We start from the raw sequence: 17,651 nt of genomic DNA on the forward strand, positions 1-17,651 counted from the left end.
TCATGTGTTCTCCAGTCTGAGGTGCCGTGACCCTTGCCGCACACGCAAGTCTGAGGGCTTGGGTCCTTCAAGTGTTCTCCAGTCTGAGGCGCCGTGACCCTTGCCGCACACGCAAGTCTGAGGGCTTGGGTCATTCAAGTGTTTCCCAGTCTGAGGCGACGTGACCCTTGCCGCACACGCAAGTCTGAGGGCTTGGGTCATTCACATATTCTCCAGTCTGAGGCACCGTGACCCTTGCCGCACACGCAAGTCTGAGGGCTTGGGTCATTCACGTCTTCTCCAGTCTGAGGCTCCGTGACCCTTGCCGCACACGCAAGTCTGAGGGCTTGGGTCCTTCACGTGTTCTCCAGACTGAGGCGCCGTGACCCACGCCGCACACGCAAGTCAGAGGGCTTGGGTACTTCGCATGTTCTCCAGTCTGAGGCGCCGTGACCCTTGTCGCACACGCAAGTCTGAGGGCTTGGGTCCTTCAAGTGTTCTCCAGTCTGAGGCGCCGTGACCCTTGCCGCACACTCAAGTCTGAGGGCTTGGGTCATTCACGTGTTCTCTAGTCTGAGGCGACGTGACCCTTGCCGCACACGCAAGTTTGAGGGCTTGGGTCCTTCACGTCTTCTCCAGTCTGAAGCGCCGTGACCCTTGCCGCACACGCAAGTCTGAGGGCTTAGGTCATTCACGTGTTCTCCAGTCCGAGGCGCCGTGACCCTTGCCGCACACGCAAGTCTGAGGGCTTGGGTCATTCACGTCTTCTCCAATCCGAGGCGCCGTGACCCTTGCCGCACATGCAAGTCTGAGGGCTTGGGTCATTCATGTCTTCTCCAGTCCGAGGCGCCGTGACTCTTGCCGCACACGCAAGTCTGAAGGCATGGGTCATTCATGTGTTCTCCAGTCTGAGACACCGTGACACGCGCGGCACACGCAAGTCGGAGGGCTTGGGTCATTCATGTGTTCTCCAGTCTGAGGCGCCGTGACCCTTGCCGCACACGCAAGTCTGAGGGCTTGGGTCCTTCATGTGTTTTCCAGTCTGAGGCGCCGTGACCCTTGCCACACACACAAGTCTGAGGGCTTGGGTCATTCATGTGTTCTCCAGTCTGAGGCGCTGTGACCCTTGCCGCACACGCAAGTCTGAGGGCTTGGGTCATTCATGTGTTCTCCAGTCTGAGGCGCCGTGACCCTTGCCGCACACGCAAGTCTGAGGGCTAGGGTCATTCATGTCTTCTCCAGTCTGAGGCGCCTTGACCCTTATCGCACACGCAAGTCTGAGGGCTTGGGTCATTCATGTGTTCTCCAGTCTGAGGCGCCATGACCCTTGCCCCACACGCAAGTCTGAGGGCTTGGGTCATTCATTTGTTCTCCAGTCTTAGGCGCCGTGACCCTTGCCGCACACGCAAGTCTGAGGGCTTGGGTCATTCACGTGTTCTCCAGTCCGAGGCGCCGTGACCCTTGCTGCACACGCAAGTCTGAGGACTTGGGTCATTCACGTCTTCTCCAGTCCGAGGCGCCGTGACCCTTGCCGCACACGCAAGTCTGAGGGCTTGGGTCATTCATGTCTTCTCCAGTCCGAGGCGCCGTGACTCTTGCCGCACACGCAAGTCTGAGGGCTTCGGTCATTCATGTGTTCTCCAGTCTGAGGCACCGTGACCCGCACCGCACACGCAAGTCTGAGGGCTTGGGTCATTCATGTGTTCTCCAGTCTGAGGCGCCGTGACCCTTGTCGCACACGCAAGTCTGAGGGCTTGGGTCCTTCATGTGTTCTCCAGTCTGAGGCGCTGTGACCCTTGCCTCACACGCAAGTCTGAGGGCTTGGGTCATTCATGTCTTCTCCAGTCTGAGGCGCCGTGACCCTTGCCGCACATGCAAGTCTGAGGGCTTGGGTCATTCATGTCTTCTCCAGTCTGAGGCGCCGTGACCCTTGCCGCACATGCAAGTCTGAGGGCTTGGGTCATTCATGTGTTCTCCAGTCTGAGGCGCTGTGACCTGCGCCGCACATGCAAGTCTGAGGGCTTGGGTCATTCATGTTGTTGGACAGGCCGCATGGTCGGGCTGCCCCCCTCCCCGCAATGGGACCTGGACCCTGGCTCCCCCTGCATCCCCAGCCAGAGTCCCCGACGACCACCCGAAGTACACTGCAATCCCTCACCCACAAGACACCAGCTCCGGACCCAGCTGGCCCGGGGCACCATCCACACCACGGCCTCGGCCCAGCCGCCATCTTGGGGCACTGCAGCACGAGGCCGCGTGGCCTCAACTCGACCCTCACCCTGGGCCCGGCCGGGCCCGACATCAAGGCACCAACCTCCCCCCCAGGAGGCAGAGTGACCACTTGGCGAGTCAATGGGAGAAAGGAATCGTCAACGGCTCTCCTCCGCCAGGTGTTGATCACCCCAGGCCGCCCTGGGCGCTGGCTCCACCCCCCTGCTGGGTGTCTGGACTCCCTCATCCCGGACCTCCCGGCCCCCCAGGCGCGAGGGTCCGGACATCAAAGGGGACCAGACCTATAACTGGGGCAGGGCCAGACCAGGAAGCCAGTTGTATCCTGGAGTCGAGAGACCCGAGAAGAACTCATCTGTGACTGGCCTGCTGGCGCTGCCGCGGCCCTCTGCCTCGTGAAACCATCGTCTTGGCCTGCTGGCGCTGCCGCGGCCCTCTGCCTCGTGAAACCATCGTCTTGGCCTGCTGGCGCTGCCGCGGCCCTCTGCCTCGTGAAACCATCGTCTTGGCCTGCTGGCGCTGCCGCGGCCCTCTGCCTCGTGAAACCATCGTCTTGGCCTGCTGGCGCTGCCGCGGCCCTCTGCCTCGTGAAACCATCGACTCGGCCTGCTGGCGCTGCCGCGGCCCTCTGCCTTGTGAGACTATCATCCTGGCCTGCTGGCGCTGCCGCGGCCCAATCCACAGACACTCCAGCTCGAGGATTGTGAGCTCGCCTCTTACCACTCCCTGTACCGATCCGGTACCAAGACTGTCCCGCTACCCCCTTTCCCTACAGAGACTAGAAGTGAGAGGACCCCCGGGGTCCGAGATATCCTGTATCGCTGATATCCTTGCCTTACGAACCTTATATAAAGTATTGAACTCGACCTGGTGTGGTGCCTGTTTGTGGGGAGGGAGGTAACTTGTCTGTACGATCGCCGGAGACGGTCCCCCTCGGGGATCTCTCCCGCAGTATCCGGCCGACCCTCAGGGTCCCCGTCTAACATTGGTGGCCAGCGACGGGATCCGAACCTACGCATAATCGTACAGAAAGTCACTCGACCCACGGCACACGACCACCATGACAACAGAGAGCGGAACAACGGAGAAATTCCAGATGGAAAAATTGGAAGACTACAACCACCGAGAACTGAAGCAATATTGCATGGAACTTGGGCTCCCAACCACAGGTCTGAGCACAAAGGAAGACTTCAAACGAGCCCTAGAAGCTTGGGCGGAAACGGGTACGGCCGTACCCCGAACACAAACAACCGAGACGAGCCCCGCACCAACTGAAGAAAGAAGAGCGGGTCTCTCCCTGGAAGAGATCCGAGAAAGAGAAAAAAGCAGACTCCACGAGTTAGAACTAGCCCGACTTCGCTTGGATGGGGAACTCAAGCTGGCGGAACAAAAAATAACTCTGGAACACTTACGGCTCCGAGAGGAGCGAGAAGAGAAGCAAAAACAGAGAGAGCTAGAGGAAAAGAAACTAGCGTACGAACATGAGCGCAATCTCAAAGAACTGGAGATCCAGAAACAGAATAAAGACCTCGGGCTCCCCGAACGACCGACCCTGCCTGCCTCTACCGAGCCCAAGGTTCACATCCCCAAAGATGTCATCCGGGAATACCACAAGAACGATGATATACAGCAGTGGTTTAAAGCCTATGAGGTGGCAATGACCTCCCACCGGATTCCCCGAAGCGACTGGGGAGCCGGATTATGGGGGAGGTTTGTCAACGAAGGGCGGGACGCCCTGCTGCAACTCCCGGACCAGCTGATGACATCCTACGACCACATGAAGGCCGCCCTCCTCACTCGATACGGGCTCACACCTGAGATGTACCGCCAACGGTTCCGCGACTGCAAACGGATTCCGGGTACAACCTGGGTGGAGTACGTGAACTTCTTTAGCCGAGCCTTCGAGGGGTGGATCAAGGGCAACAAAGTGACCACCTACGAACAACTCTTTGACCTTATCATATGGGAGCACCTGTCGAACAACTGCTTCGTGGAGCTCCGCCAACACCTCTTGGACAGTAAGCTAACCGAACCTCGACAACTCGCCGCCGAAGCCGACCGGTGGGAAAGCACCCGAGTTGGCCGGAACGGACCCAGCGAATCATCCAGACCATACCCAGGGCCCCATCGCCCCCGAGGAGGAGGAGGAGGCCAGAGTCGGGGGAGAGACCCCGGCCCCGCGTCACCCCCCAGGAGCCCCTCGACCCCGGTCGGCCGAGGAAGCCCTGCCATCCGGGCCGGTTTTCGAGCCCACGTTATGTGCCACAGATGCCTGCGACCCGGCCACTACGCCAGTGATCCCAACTGCCCAAAGAATCCGAACACTACCCCCCGCCAGGTCGCAGCGGCCGCCCTAGGGGAAGAACTAGTCCCGGAGGACCAAGAAGAGTACGAGACCGACCCCTCTGAATGGGCTCCCGCCGCCATGGCACTGGCCTGCTTAGGGGAGAGAGAGATGATTCCGCGGGCCCCCCTTCCCGCCAACACGCAGAAGTACAGTCAATGGGTCAACATTAATGGCCGCCGGGCGGGAGCCCTCCGCGACACCGGGGCCAGTGTAACGGCGGTCCGACGCCATCTCATCACTCCAGACCAAATCCTGCCGAACATTCTCTGCCCTGTCCGCTCAGCAGACAATTCCGAAAGCCTGTGCCACATGGCTTGCGTCGCCTTCGAGTGGGGAGGAGTAACGGGGATGTTAAAGGTGACTGTCCGCGATGATGCCCCCGTGGATTGCCTCCTAGGAAACGACCTCGAAAGCTCTCCCTGGGCAGCTGTCGAACGGAGGGAACACCTGGGGATGCTCGGCCTCCCCGAATGGGTCTGCGTCACGACCCGGTCCATGACCGCCCGCGCGGTCCCCAGTCTAGAAGAGCCCGAGTGGCCGGAACCTCCTCCCACGCTCATCCCAGAGGAGGCCGCCCCAGAAGCCAGTCCCTCGACCCAAACAGAAGAAGGATCCGACCAGCTTCGGGACGTCCCTGACCTGGCACAATGGCGTCAGGAGGGAGGCCCCACTCAGGAACAATTCCGGGCCGAACAGAAAACATGTCCCTCTCTCGAAGGACTCCGGCAGCAAGCCCTGGCCCAGGGCACAGGGGATACCTCGGGGGCCCACTGGATCTACTGGGACCAAGACCTGCTCTACAGCGAGCAGAAAATTGCAGAACTAGGAGCCAGTCGGGTGCTGGTGGTGCCCCTTCGCTTCCGAGACTTCCTCCTGAACTTAGCCCACGATGTCCCCCTTGCCGGACACCTGGGACAGGATAAAACCTACGACCGCCTGGTGACCCATTTTTTCTGGCCCCAAATGCGAAAGGATGTCACCAACCACTGCAAGGCCTGCCCCACCTGCCAGGCCAGCGGAAAAAGTGGCCGAAAAATCAAAGCACCTTTACAACCCTTTCCGGTCGTCACCACCCCGTTTGAACGAGTGGGAATAGACATTGTGGGGCCCCTCGACCCTCGAACAGCCCAAGGACACCGGTTCATCCTGGTCCTAGTAGACCACGCCACCCGCTACCCCGAGGCCATCCCTCTTCGGACTGTGACGGCCCCCGTGGTGGGCCGAGCTCTGATGGGGATCTTCTCCCGGGTGGGGTTCCCCCGGGAGGTCGTCAGTGACAGGGGCACGAACTTTATCTCCAAATATATGAAGTCTCTCTGGCAACAATGCGGGGGCACCTACAAATTCACGACCCCCTATCACCCGCAAGGAAACGGACTGGTTGAGAGGTTCAACCGCACCCTCAAAGGAATGATTATGGGCCTAGAAGAACCCCTTCGACGCCAGTGGGACGTGCTACTTCCATGCCTCCTGTTTGCCTATCGGGAGGTCCCGCAGAAATCCCTCGGTTTCAGCCCATTTGAACTCCTGTACGGGCACCCCGTCCGGGGCCCCCTCAGCCTAGTCAAGGAAGGTTGGGAGCAGCCCCCCCAGAAAACTCCCCCGGACATCTACAGGTACCTCCTGGCTCTCCGCAACCAGACCCGGCGGTTCCGAGACACCGCCAAAGCCAATCTCGAGGCCAGTCAGGAGGACATGAAGAGGTGGTACGATCAGCACACGTCCTCCATTGAGTTCGAACCAGGACAACAGGTCTGGGTGATGTCCCCGGTTGAACCCTGTGCACTCCAAGACAGATGGTCCGGGCCCTTCAAGGTGATCGAACGCAAGGGGCCCGTCACCTATTTAATCGACATGGAGACTGCCCGGAACCCCCTACGGGTCCTCCATGCCAACAGGCTCAAACCCCATTTTGTGCGATCCGAACTCAGCCTCCTGATGGCTACCGATAATGGGACAGAAGAAGACTCCGAACCCCTTCCGGACTTACTGAGGGTCCTCGAACGGGATGGCTCAGTGGAAGGGGTCCAGCTCTCCGAGGCCCTGTCCCCGGAGCAACGCCAAGACTGCCAAACGCTCCTGAGGCGGTTCGCCTCCCTGTTCTCCCTCACCCCCGGAGTCACCCCCTGGTGCCTTCACGATGTGGACACCGGGGACAGCCCTCCTATTCGACACCGGGCGTACCGCGTACCCGATCGGGTGCGCAACTGCATCCAGACCGAGGTGTCCAAAATGCTGACCCTGGGAGTGATCGAACCCTCAGACAGCCCCTGGGCGAGCCCTGTCGTCCTGGTTCCCAAAGCAGCCGCCCCGGGCGTTGCCCCTGAGCTCCGGTTCTGCGTGGACTATCGGGGGCTGAATGCAGTTACCAGGACCGACGCTCATCCCATCCCCCGGGCAGATGAGCTAATCGACCGGATGGGGGCCGCCCGCTACCTGAGCATCTTCGACCTAACAGCGGGCTACTGGCAGATCGCCCTCACCCCTAGGGCCCAAGAACGTTCCGCCTTCTCCACCCCGGACGGGCACTACCACTTTAAAGTAATGCCCTTCGGCATGAAAAACGCCCCGGCAACGTTCCAACGGCTGGTAAACCAGGTACTGGCGGGCCTGGAAGACTTCAGCGCCGCCTACCTGGACGACATTGCTGTGTACAGCCACCAGTGGACCGACCACCTCCGCCACCTACGGGAGGTTCTACACGCCCTCCAGCAAGCCGGGCTCACCATCAAGGCCAGCAAGTGCCAGGTTGGCCAAGGGTCCGTGACCTACCTGGGACACCAAGTGGGAAGCGGGCTGGTGGCCCCTCTCCAACTCAAGATTGCTGCCATCCAGGCCTGGCGACCCCCTACGACCCAAACGGAGGTCTGGGCCTTCCTGGGGCTCACCGGATACTACCGGCGGTTCGTGAAGGACTATGGCAGCATCATGGGGCCCCTCACAGAGCTCACCTCCAAGAAGGGCCCCAAAACCGTCAACTGGACCCCGGACTGCCAATCGGCCTTCGAGAGACTGAAGGCCGCCATGTGCACGGCCCCCGTGCTCCAGGCTCCCGACTACAGCCGGGAATTCATTGTGCAGACGGACGCCTCCGATCATGGTGTGGGGGCCGTCCTCTCCCAACTCAACGCTGAAGGGGTCGACCAACCAGTGGCCTACATCAGCAGACGCCTGCTGCCCCGAGAACAGCGCTGGAGCACCATTGAGAGGGAGGCCTTCGCCGTAGTCTGGGCACTCAAGAAGCTCCGGCCCTACCTCTTCGGCACCCACTTCCGGGTGCAAACAGACCACCGACCCCTGCAATGGCTGATGCAAATGCGGGGGGAGAACCCGAAGCTGTTGCGCTGGTCCATCTCCCTGCAGGGGCTGGACTTCACGGTAGAACATCGTCCAGGCCAGGACCACGCCAACGCCGACGGCCTGTCACGCTTTTTCCGCCTCAGCGAGGAGAGTCCCCAGGAAGATGGCTGACTCTCCCCGCCTTCAGCTGGGGGGGACGCATGTTGGACAGGCCGCATGGTCGGGCTGCCCCCCTCCCCGCAATGGGACCTGGACCCTGGCTCCCCCTGCATCCCCAGCCAGAGTCCCCGACGACCACCCGAAGTACACTGCAATCCCTCACCCACAAGACACCAGCTCCGGACCCAGCTGGCCCGGGGCACCATCCACACCACGGCCTCGGCCCAGCCGCCATCTTGGGGCACTGCAGCACGAGGCCGCATGGCCTCAACTCGACCCTCACCCTGGGCCCGGCCGGGCCCGACATCAAGGCACCAACCTCCCCCCCAGGAGGCAGAGTGACCACTTGGCGAGTCAATGGGAGAAAGGAATCGTCAACGGCTCTCCTCCGCCAGGTGTCGATCACCCCAGGCCGCCCTGGGCGCTGGCTCCACCCCCCTGCTGGGTGTCTGGACTCCCTCATCCCGGACCTCCCGGCCCCCCAGGCGCGAGGGTCCGGACATCAAAGGGGACCAGACCTATAACTGGGGCAGGGCCAGACCAGGAAGCCAGTTGTATCCTGGAGTCGAGAGACCCGAGAAGAACTCATCTGTGACTGGCCTGCTGGCGCTGCCGCGGCCCTCTGCCTCGTGAAACCATCGTCTTGGCCTGCTGGCGCTGCCGCGGCCCTCTGCCTCGTGAAACCATCGTCTTGGCCTGCTGGCGCTGCCGCGGCCCTCTGCCTCGTGAAACCATCGTCTTGGCCTGCTGGCGCTGCCGCGGCCCTCTGCCTCGTGAAACCATCGTCTTGGCCTGCTGGCGCTGCCGCGGCCCTCTGCCTCGTGAAACCATCGACTCGGCCTGCTGGCGCTGCCGCGGCCCTCTGCCTTGTGAGACTATCATCCTGGCCTGCTGGCGCTGCCGCGGCCCGATCCACAGACACTCCAGCTCGAGGATTGTGAGCTCGCCTCTTACCACTCCCTGTACCGATCCGGTACCAAGACTGTCCCGCTACCCCCTTTCCCTACAGAGACTAGAAGTGAGAGGACCCCCGGGGTCCGAGATATCCTGTATCGCTGATATCCTTGCCTTACGAACCTTATATAAAGTATTGAACTCGACCTGGTGTGGTGCCTGTTTGTGGGGAGGGAGGTAACTTGTCTGTACGATCGCCGGAGACGGTCCCCCTCGGGGATCTCTCCCGCAGTATCCGGCCGACCCTCAGGGTCCCCGTCTAACACATGTGTTCTCCAGTCTGAGGCGCCGTGACCCTTGCCGCACACGCAAGTCTGAGGGCTTGGGTCATTCATGTGTTCTCCAGTCTGAGGCGCCGTGACCCTTGCCGCACACGCAAGTCTGAGGGCTTGGGTCATTCATGTTTTCTCCAGTCTGAGGCGCCGTGACCCTTGCCGCACACGCAAGTCTGAGGGCTTGGGTCATTCATGTGTTCTCCAGTCTGAGGCGCCGTGACCCTTGCCGCACACGCAAGTCTGAGGGCTTGGGTCATTCACATATTCTCCAGTCTGAGGCACCGTGACCCTTGCCGCACACGCAAGTCTGAGGGCTTGGGTCATTCACGTATTCTCCAGTCTAAGGCGCCGTGCCCCTTGCCGCACACGCAAGTCTGAGGGCTTGGGTCATTCACGTCTTCTCCAGTCTGAGGCGCCGTGACCCTTGCCGCACACGCAAGTCTGAGGGCTTGGGTCCTTCACGTGTTCTCCAGACTGAGGCGCCGTGACCCACGCCGCACACGCAAGTCAGAGGGCTTGGGTACTTCACATGTTCTCCAGTCTGAGGCGCCGTGACCCTTGCCGCACACGCAAGTCTGAGGGCTTGGGTCCTTCAAGTGTTCTCCAGTCTGAGGCGCCGTGACCCTTGCCGCACACGCAAGTCTGAGGGCTTGGGTCATTCACGTGTTCTCTAGTCTGAGGCGACGTGACCCTTGCCGCACATGCAAGTCTGAGGGCTTGGGTCCTTCACGTCTTCTCCAGTCTGAGGCGCCGTGACCCTTGCCGCACACGCAAGTCTGAGGGCTTGGGTCCTTCACCCCTTCTCCAGTCTGAGGCGCCGTGACCCTTGCCGCACACGCAAGTCTGAGGGCTTGGGTCATTCATGTGTTCTCCAGTCCGAGTCACCATGACCCTTGCCTCACACGCAAGTCTGAGGGCTTGGGTCATTCATGTGTTCTCCAGTCTGAGGCGCCGTGACCCTTGCCGCACACGCAAGTCTGAGGGCTTGGGTCATTCATGTTTTCTCCAGTCTGAGGCGCCGTGACCCTTGCCGCACACGCAAGTCAGAGGGCTTGGGTACTTCACATGTTCTCCAGTCTGAGGCGCCGTGACCCTTGCCACACATGCAAGTCTGAGGGCTTGGGTCCTTCAAGTGTTCTCCAGTCTGAGGCGCCGTGACCCTTGCCGCACACGCAAGTCTGAGGGCTTGGGTCATTCACGTGTTCTCCAGTCTGAGGCGACGTGACCCTTGCCGCACACGCAAGTGTGAGGGCTTGGGTCCTTCACGTCTTCTCAAGTCTGAGGCGCCGTGACCCTTGCCTCACACACAAGTCTGAGGGCTTGGGTCCTTCACGTCTTCTCCAGTCTGAGGCGCCGTGACCCTTGCCGCACACGCAAGTCTGAGGGCTTGGGTCATTCACGTTTTCTCCAGTCCGAGGCGCCGTGACCCTTGCCGCACACGCAAGTCTGAGGGCTTGGGTCATTCACGTCTTCTCCAGTCCGAGGCGCCGTGACCCTTGCCGCACACGCAAGTCTGAGGGCTTGGGTCATTCATGTCTTCTCCAGTCCGAGGTGCCGTGACTCTTGCCGCACACGCAAGTCTGAGGGCATGGGTCATTCATGTGTTCTCCAGTCTGAGACACCGTGACACGCGCCGCACACGCAAGTCTGAGGGCTTGGGTCATTCATGTGTTCTCCAGTCTGAGGCACCGTGACCCTTGCCGCACACGCAAGTCTGAGGGCTTGGGTCCTTCATGTGTTCTCCAGTCTGAGGCGCCGTGACCCTTGCCACACACGCAAGTCTGAGGGCTTGGGTCATTCATGTGTTCTCCAGTCTGAGGCGCCGTGACCCTTGCCGCAAACGCAAGTCTGAGGGCTTGGGTCCTTCACGTCTTCTCCAGTCTGAGGCGCCGTAACCTTTGCTGCACACGCAAGTCTGAGGGCTTGGGTCATTCACGTGTTCTCCAGTCCGAGGCGCCGTGACCCTTGCCGCACACGCAAGTCTGAGGGTTTGGGTTATTCACGTCTTCTCCAATCCGAGGCGCCGTGACCCTTGCTGCACACGCAAGTCTGAGGGCTTGGGTCATTCATGTCTTCTCCAGTCCGAGGCGCCGTGACTCTTGCCGCACACGCAAGTCTGAGGGCATGGGTCATTCATGTGTTCTCCAGTCTGAGACACCGTGACACGCGCCGCACACGCAAGTCGGAGGGCTTGGGTCATTCATGTGTTCTCCAGTCTGAGGCGCCGTGACCCTTGCCGCACACGCAAGTCTGAGTGCTTGGGTCCTTCATGTGTTCTCCAGTCTGAGGCGCCATGACCCTTGCCACACACGCAAGTCCGAGGGCTTGGGTCATTCATGTGTTCTCCAGTCTGAGGCGCTGTGACCCTTGCCGCACACACAAGTCTGAGGGCTTGGGTCCTTCATGTCTTCTTCAGTCTGAGGCGCCGTGACCCTTGCTGCACACGCAAGTCTGAGGGCTTGGGTCATTCATGTCTTCTCCAGTCTGAGGCGCCTTGACCCTTGTCGCACACGCAAGTCTGAGGGCTTGGGTCATTCATGTGTTCTCCAGTCTGAGGTGCCGTGACCCTTGCCGCACACGCAAGTCTGAGGGCTTGGGTCCTTCAAGTGTTCTCCAGTCTGAGGTGCCGTGACCCTTGCCGCACACGCAAGTCTGAGGGCTTGGGTCATTCACGTGTTTCCCAGTCTGAGGCGACGTGACCCTTGCCGCACACGCAAGTCTGAGGGCTTGGGTCCTTCACGTCTTCTCCAGTCTGAGGCGCCGTGACCCTTGCCGCACACGCAAGTCTGAGGGCTTGGGTCCTTCAAGTGTTCTCCAGTCGGAGGCGCCGTGACCCTTGCCGCACACGCAAGTCTGAGGGCTTGGGTCATTCACGTGTTCTCCAGTCTGAGGCGACGTGACCCTTGCCGCACACGCAAGTCTGAGGGCTTGGGTCATTCATGTCTTCTCCAGTCTGAAGAGCCGAGACCCGCGCCGCACATGCAATTCTGAGGGCTTGGGTCATTCATGTCTTCTCCAGTCTGAGGCGTCATGACCCTTGCTGCACACGCAAGTCTGAGGGTTTGGGTCATTCATGTCTTCTCCAGTCTGAGGTGCCGTGACCCTTGCCGCACACGCAAGTCTGAGGGCTTGGGTCCTTCATGTCTTCTTCAGTCTGAGGCGCCGTGACCCTTGCCGCACATGCAAGTCTGAGGGCTTGGGTCATTCATGTCTTCTCCAGTCTGAGGCGCCGTGACCCTTGCCGCACACGCAAGTCTGAGGGCTTGGGTCATTCACGTCTTCTCCAGTCTGAGGCGCCGTGACCCGCGCCGCACACACAAGTCTGAGGGCTTGGGTCATTCATGTGTTCTCCGGTCTGAGGCACCGTGACCCTTGCCGCACACGCAAGTCTGAGGGCTTGGGTCATTCACGGCTTCTCCAGTCTGAGGTGCCGTGACCCTTGCCGCACACGCAAGTCTGAGGGCTTGGGTCATTCATGTCTTCTCCAGTCTGAGGCACCGTGACCCTTGCCGCACACGCAAGTCTGAGGGCTTGGGTCATTCATGTCTTCTCCAGTCTGAGGCGCCGTGACCCTTGCCGCACATGCAAGTCTGAGGGCTTGGGTCATTCATGTCTTCTCCAGTCTGAGGCGCCGTGACCCTTGCCGCACACGCAATCTGAGGCCTTGGGTCATTCATGTCTTCTCCAGTCTGAGGTGCTGTGACCCTTGCCGCACACGCAAGTCTGAGGGCTTGGGTCATTCATGTCTTCTTCAGTCTGAGGAGCCGTGACCCTTGCCGCACACGCAAGTCTGAGGGCTTGGGTCATTCATGTCTTCTCCAGTCTGAGTCGCCTTGACCCTTGCCGCACACGCAAGTCTGAGGGCTTGGGTCATTCATGTGTTCTCCAGTCTGAGGCGCTGTGACCTGCGCCGCACACGCAAGTCTGAGGGCTTGGGTCATTCATGTGTTCTCCAGTCTGAGGCGCCGTGACCCTTGCCGCACACGCAAGTCTGAGGGCTTGGGTCATTCATGTGTTCTCCAGTCTGAGGCGCCGTGACCCTTGCCGCACACGCAAGTCTGAGGGCTTGGGTCATTCATGTTTTCTCCAGTCTGAGGCGCCGTGACCCTTGCCGCACACGCAAGTCTGAGGGCTTGGGTCATTCATCTGTTCTCCAGTCTGAGGCGCCGTGACCCTTGCCGCACACGCAAGTCTGAGGGCTTGGGTCATTCACGTATTCTCCAGTCTAAGGCGCCGTGACCCTTGCCGCACACGCAAGTCTGAGGGCTTGGGTCATTCACGTCTTCTCCAGTCTGAGGCGCCGTGACCCTTGCCGCACACGCAAGTCTGAGGGCTTGGGTCCTTCACGTGTTCTCCAGACTGAGGCGCCGTGACCCACGCCGCACACGCAAGTCAGAGGGCTTGGGTACTTCACATGTTCTCCAGTCTGAGGCGCCGTGACCCTTGCCGCACACGCAAGTCTGAGGGCTTGGGTCCTTCAAGTGTTCTCCAGTCTGAGGCGCCGTGACCCTTGCCGCACACTCAAGTCTGAGGGCTTGGGTCATTCACGTGTTCTCTAGTCTGAGGCCAAGTGACCCTTGCCGCACATGCAAGTTTGAGGGCTTGGGTCCTTCACGTCTTCTCCAGTCTGAAGCGCCGTGACCCTTGCCGCACACGCAAGTCTGAGGGCTTAGGTCATTCACGTGTTCTCCAGTCCGAGGCGCCGTGACCCTTGCCGCACACGCAAGTCTGAGGGCTTGGGTCATTCACGTCTTCTCCAATCCGAGGCGCCGTGACCCTTGCCGCACATGCAAGTCTGAGGGCTTGGGTCATTCATGTCTTCTCCAGTCCGAGGCGCCGTGACCCTTGCCGTACACGCAAGTCTGAGGGCTTGGGTCATTCATGTGTTCTCCAGTCTGAGGCGCCGTGACCCTTGCCGCACACGCAAGTCTGAGGGCTTGGGTCATTCACATATTCTCCAGTCTGAGGCACCGTGACCCTTGCCGCACACGCAAGTCTGAGGGCTTGGGTCATTCACGTATTCTCCAGTCTAATGCGCCGTGACCCTTGCCGCACACGCAAGTCTGAGGGCTTGGGTCATTCACGTCTTCTCCAGTCTGAGGCGCCGTGACCCTTGCCGCACACGCAAGTCTGAGGGCTTGGGTCCTTCACGTGTTCTCCAGACTGAGGCGCCGTGACCCACGCCGCACACGCAAGTCAGAGGGCTTGGGTACTTCACATGTTCTCCAGTCTGAGGCGCCGTGACCCTTGCCGCACACGCAAGTCTGAGGGCTTGGGTCCTTCAAGTGTTCTCCAGTCTGAGGCGCCGTGACCCTTGCCGCACACGCAAGTCTGAGGGCTTGGGTCATTCATGTCTTCTCCAGTCTGAGTCGCCTTGACCCTTGCCGCACACGCAAGTCTGAGGGCTTGGGTCATTCATGTGTTCTCCAGTCTGAGGCGCTGTGACCTGCGCCACACACGCAAGTCTGAGGGCTTGGGTCATTCATGTGTTCTCCAGTCTGAGGCGCCGTGACCCTTGCCGCACACGCAAGTCTGAGGGCTTGGGTCATTCATGTGTTCTCCAGTCTGAGGCGCCGTGACCCTTGCCGCACACGCAAGTCTGAGGGCTTGGGTCATTCATGTTTTCTCCAGTCTGAGGCGCCGTGACCCTTGCCGCACACGCAAGTCTGAGGGCTTGGGTCATTCATGTGTTCTCCAGTCTGAGGCACCGTGACCCTTGCCGCACACGCAAGTCTGAGGGCTTGGGTCATTCACATATTCTCCAGTCTGAGGCACCGTGACCCTTGCCGCACACGCAAGTCTGAGGGCTTGGGTCATTCACGTATTCTCCAGTCTAAGGCGCCGTGACCCTTGCCGCACACGCAAGTCTGAGGGCTTGGGTCATTCACGTCTTCTCCAGTCTGAGGCGCCGTGACCCTTGCCGCACACGCAAGTCTGAGGGCTTGGGTCCTTCACGTGTTCTCCAGACTGAGGCGCCGTGACCCACGCCACACACGCAAGTCAGAGGGCTTGGGTACTTCACATGTTCTCCAGTCTGAGGCGCCGTGACCCTTGCCGCACACGCAAGTCTGAGGGCTTGGGTCCTTCAAGTGTTCTCCAGTCTGAGGCGCCGTGACCCTTGCCGCACACTCAAGTCTGAGGGATTGGGTCATTCACGTGTTCTCTAGTCTGAGGCGACGTGACCCTTGCCGCACACGCAAGTTTGAGGGCTTGGGTCCTTCACGTCTTCTCCAGTCTGAAGCGCCGTGACCCTTGCCGCACATGCAAGTCTGAGGGCTTGGGTCATTCATGTGTTCTCCAGTCTGAGACACCGTGACACGCGCGGCACACGCAAGTCGGAGGGCTTAGGTCATTCATGTGTTCTCCAGTCTGAGGCGCCGTGACCCTTGCCGCACACGCAAGTCTGAGGGCTTGGGTCCTTCATGTGTTTTCCAGTCTGAGGCGCCGTGACCCTTGCCACACACACAAGTCTGAGGGCTTGGGTCATTCATGTGTTCTCCAGTCTGAGGCGCTGTGACCCTTGCCGCACACGCAAGTCTGAGGGCTTGGGTCATTCATGTGTTCTCAAGTCTGAGGCGCCGTGACCCTTGCCGCACACGCAAGTCTGAGGGCTTGGGTCATTCATGTCTTCTCCAGTCTGAGGCGCCTTGACCCTTATCGCACACGCAAGTCTGAGGGCTTGGGTCATTCATGTGTTCTCCGGTCTGAGGCACCGTGACCCTTGCCGCACACGCAAGTCTGAGGGCTTGGGTCATTCACGGCTTCTCCAGTCTGAGGTGCCGTGACCCTTGCCGCAAACGCAAGTCTGAGGGCTTGGGTCATTCATGTCTTCTCCAGTCTGAGGCACCGTGACCCTTGCCGCACACGCAAGTCTGAGGGCTTGGGTCATTCATGTCTTCTCCAGTCTGAGGCGCCGTGACCCTTGCCGCACATGCAAGTCTGAGGGCTTGGGTCATTCATGTCTTCTCCAGTCTGAGGCGCCGTGACCCTTGCCGCACACGCAAGTCTGAGGCCTTGGGTCATTCATGTCTTCTCCAGTCTGAGGCGCTGTGACCCTTGCCGCACACGCAAGTCTGAGGGCTTGGGTCATTCATGTCTTCTTCAGTCTGAGGAGCCGTGACCCTTGCCGCACACGCAAGTCTGAGGGCTTGGGTCATTCATGTCTTCTCCAGTCTGAGTCGCCTTGACCCTTGCCGCACACGCAAGTCTGAGGGCTTGGGTCATTCATGTGTTCTCCAGTCTGAGGCGCTGTGACCTGCGCCACACACGCAAGTCTGAGGGCTTGGGTCATTCATGTGTTCTCCAGTCTGAGGCGCCGTGACCCTTGCCGCACACGCAAGTCTGAGGGCTTGGGTCATTCATGTGTTCTCCAGTCTGAGGCGCCGTGACCCTTGCCGCACACGCAAGTCTGAGGGCTTGGGTCATTCATGTTTTCTCCAGTCTGAGGCGCCGTGACCCTTGCCGCACATGCAAGTCTGAGGGCTTGGGTCATTCATGTGTTCTCCAGTCTGAGGCGCCGTGACCCTTGCCGCACACGCAAGTCTGAGGGCTTGGGTCATTCACATATTCTCCAGTCTGAGGCACCGTGACCCTTGCCGCACACGCAAGTCTGAGGGCTTGGGTCATTCACGTATTCTCCAGTCTAAGGCGCCGTGACCCTTGCCGCACACGCAAGTCTGAGGGCTTGGGTCATTCACGTCTTCTCCAGTCTGAGGCGCCGTGACCCTTGCCGCACACGCAAGTCTGAGGGCTTGGGTCCTTCACGTGTTCTCCAGACTGAGGCGCCGTGACCCACGCCACACACGCAAGTCAGAGGGCTTGGGTACTTCACATGTTCTCCAGTCTGAGGCGCCGTGACCCTTGCCGCACACGCAAGTCTGAGGGCTTGGGTCCTTCAAGTGTTCTCCAGTCTGAGGCGCCGTGACCCTTGCCGCACACTCAAGTCTGAGGGCTTGGGTCATTCACGTGTTCTCTAGTTTGAGGCGACGTGACCCTTGCCGCACACGCAAGTTTGAGGGCTTGGGTCCTTCACGTCTTCTCCAGTCTGAAGCGCCGTGACCCTTGCCGCACACGCAAGTCTGAGGGCTTAGGTCATTCACGTGTTCTCCAGTCCGAGGCGCCGTGACCCTTGCCGCACACGCAAGTCTGAGGGCTTGGGTCATTCACGTCTTCTCCAATCCGAGGCGCCGTGACCCTTGCCGCACATGCAAGTCTGAGGGCTTGGGTCATTCATGTGTTCTCCAGTCTGAGACACCGTGACACGCACGGCACACGCAAGTCGGAGGGCTTGGGTCATTCATGTGTTCTCCAGTCTGAGGCGCCGTGACCCTTGCCGCACACGCAAGTCTGAGGGCTTGGGTCCTTCATGTGTTTTCCAGTCTGAGGCGCCGTGACCCTTGCCACACACA

This window comes from Lissotriton helveticus, chromosome 12 (assembly GCF_964261635.1).
Source record: "Lissotriton helveticus chromosome 12, aLisHel1.1, whole genome shotgun sequence".
Taxonomy (NCBI): domain Eukaryota; kingdom Metazoa; phylum Chordata; class Amphibia; order Caudata; family Salamandridae; genus Lissotriton; species Lissotriton helveticus.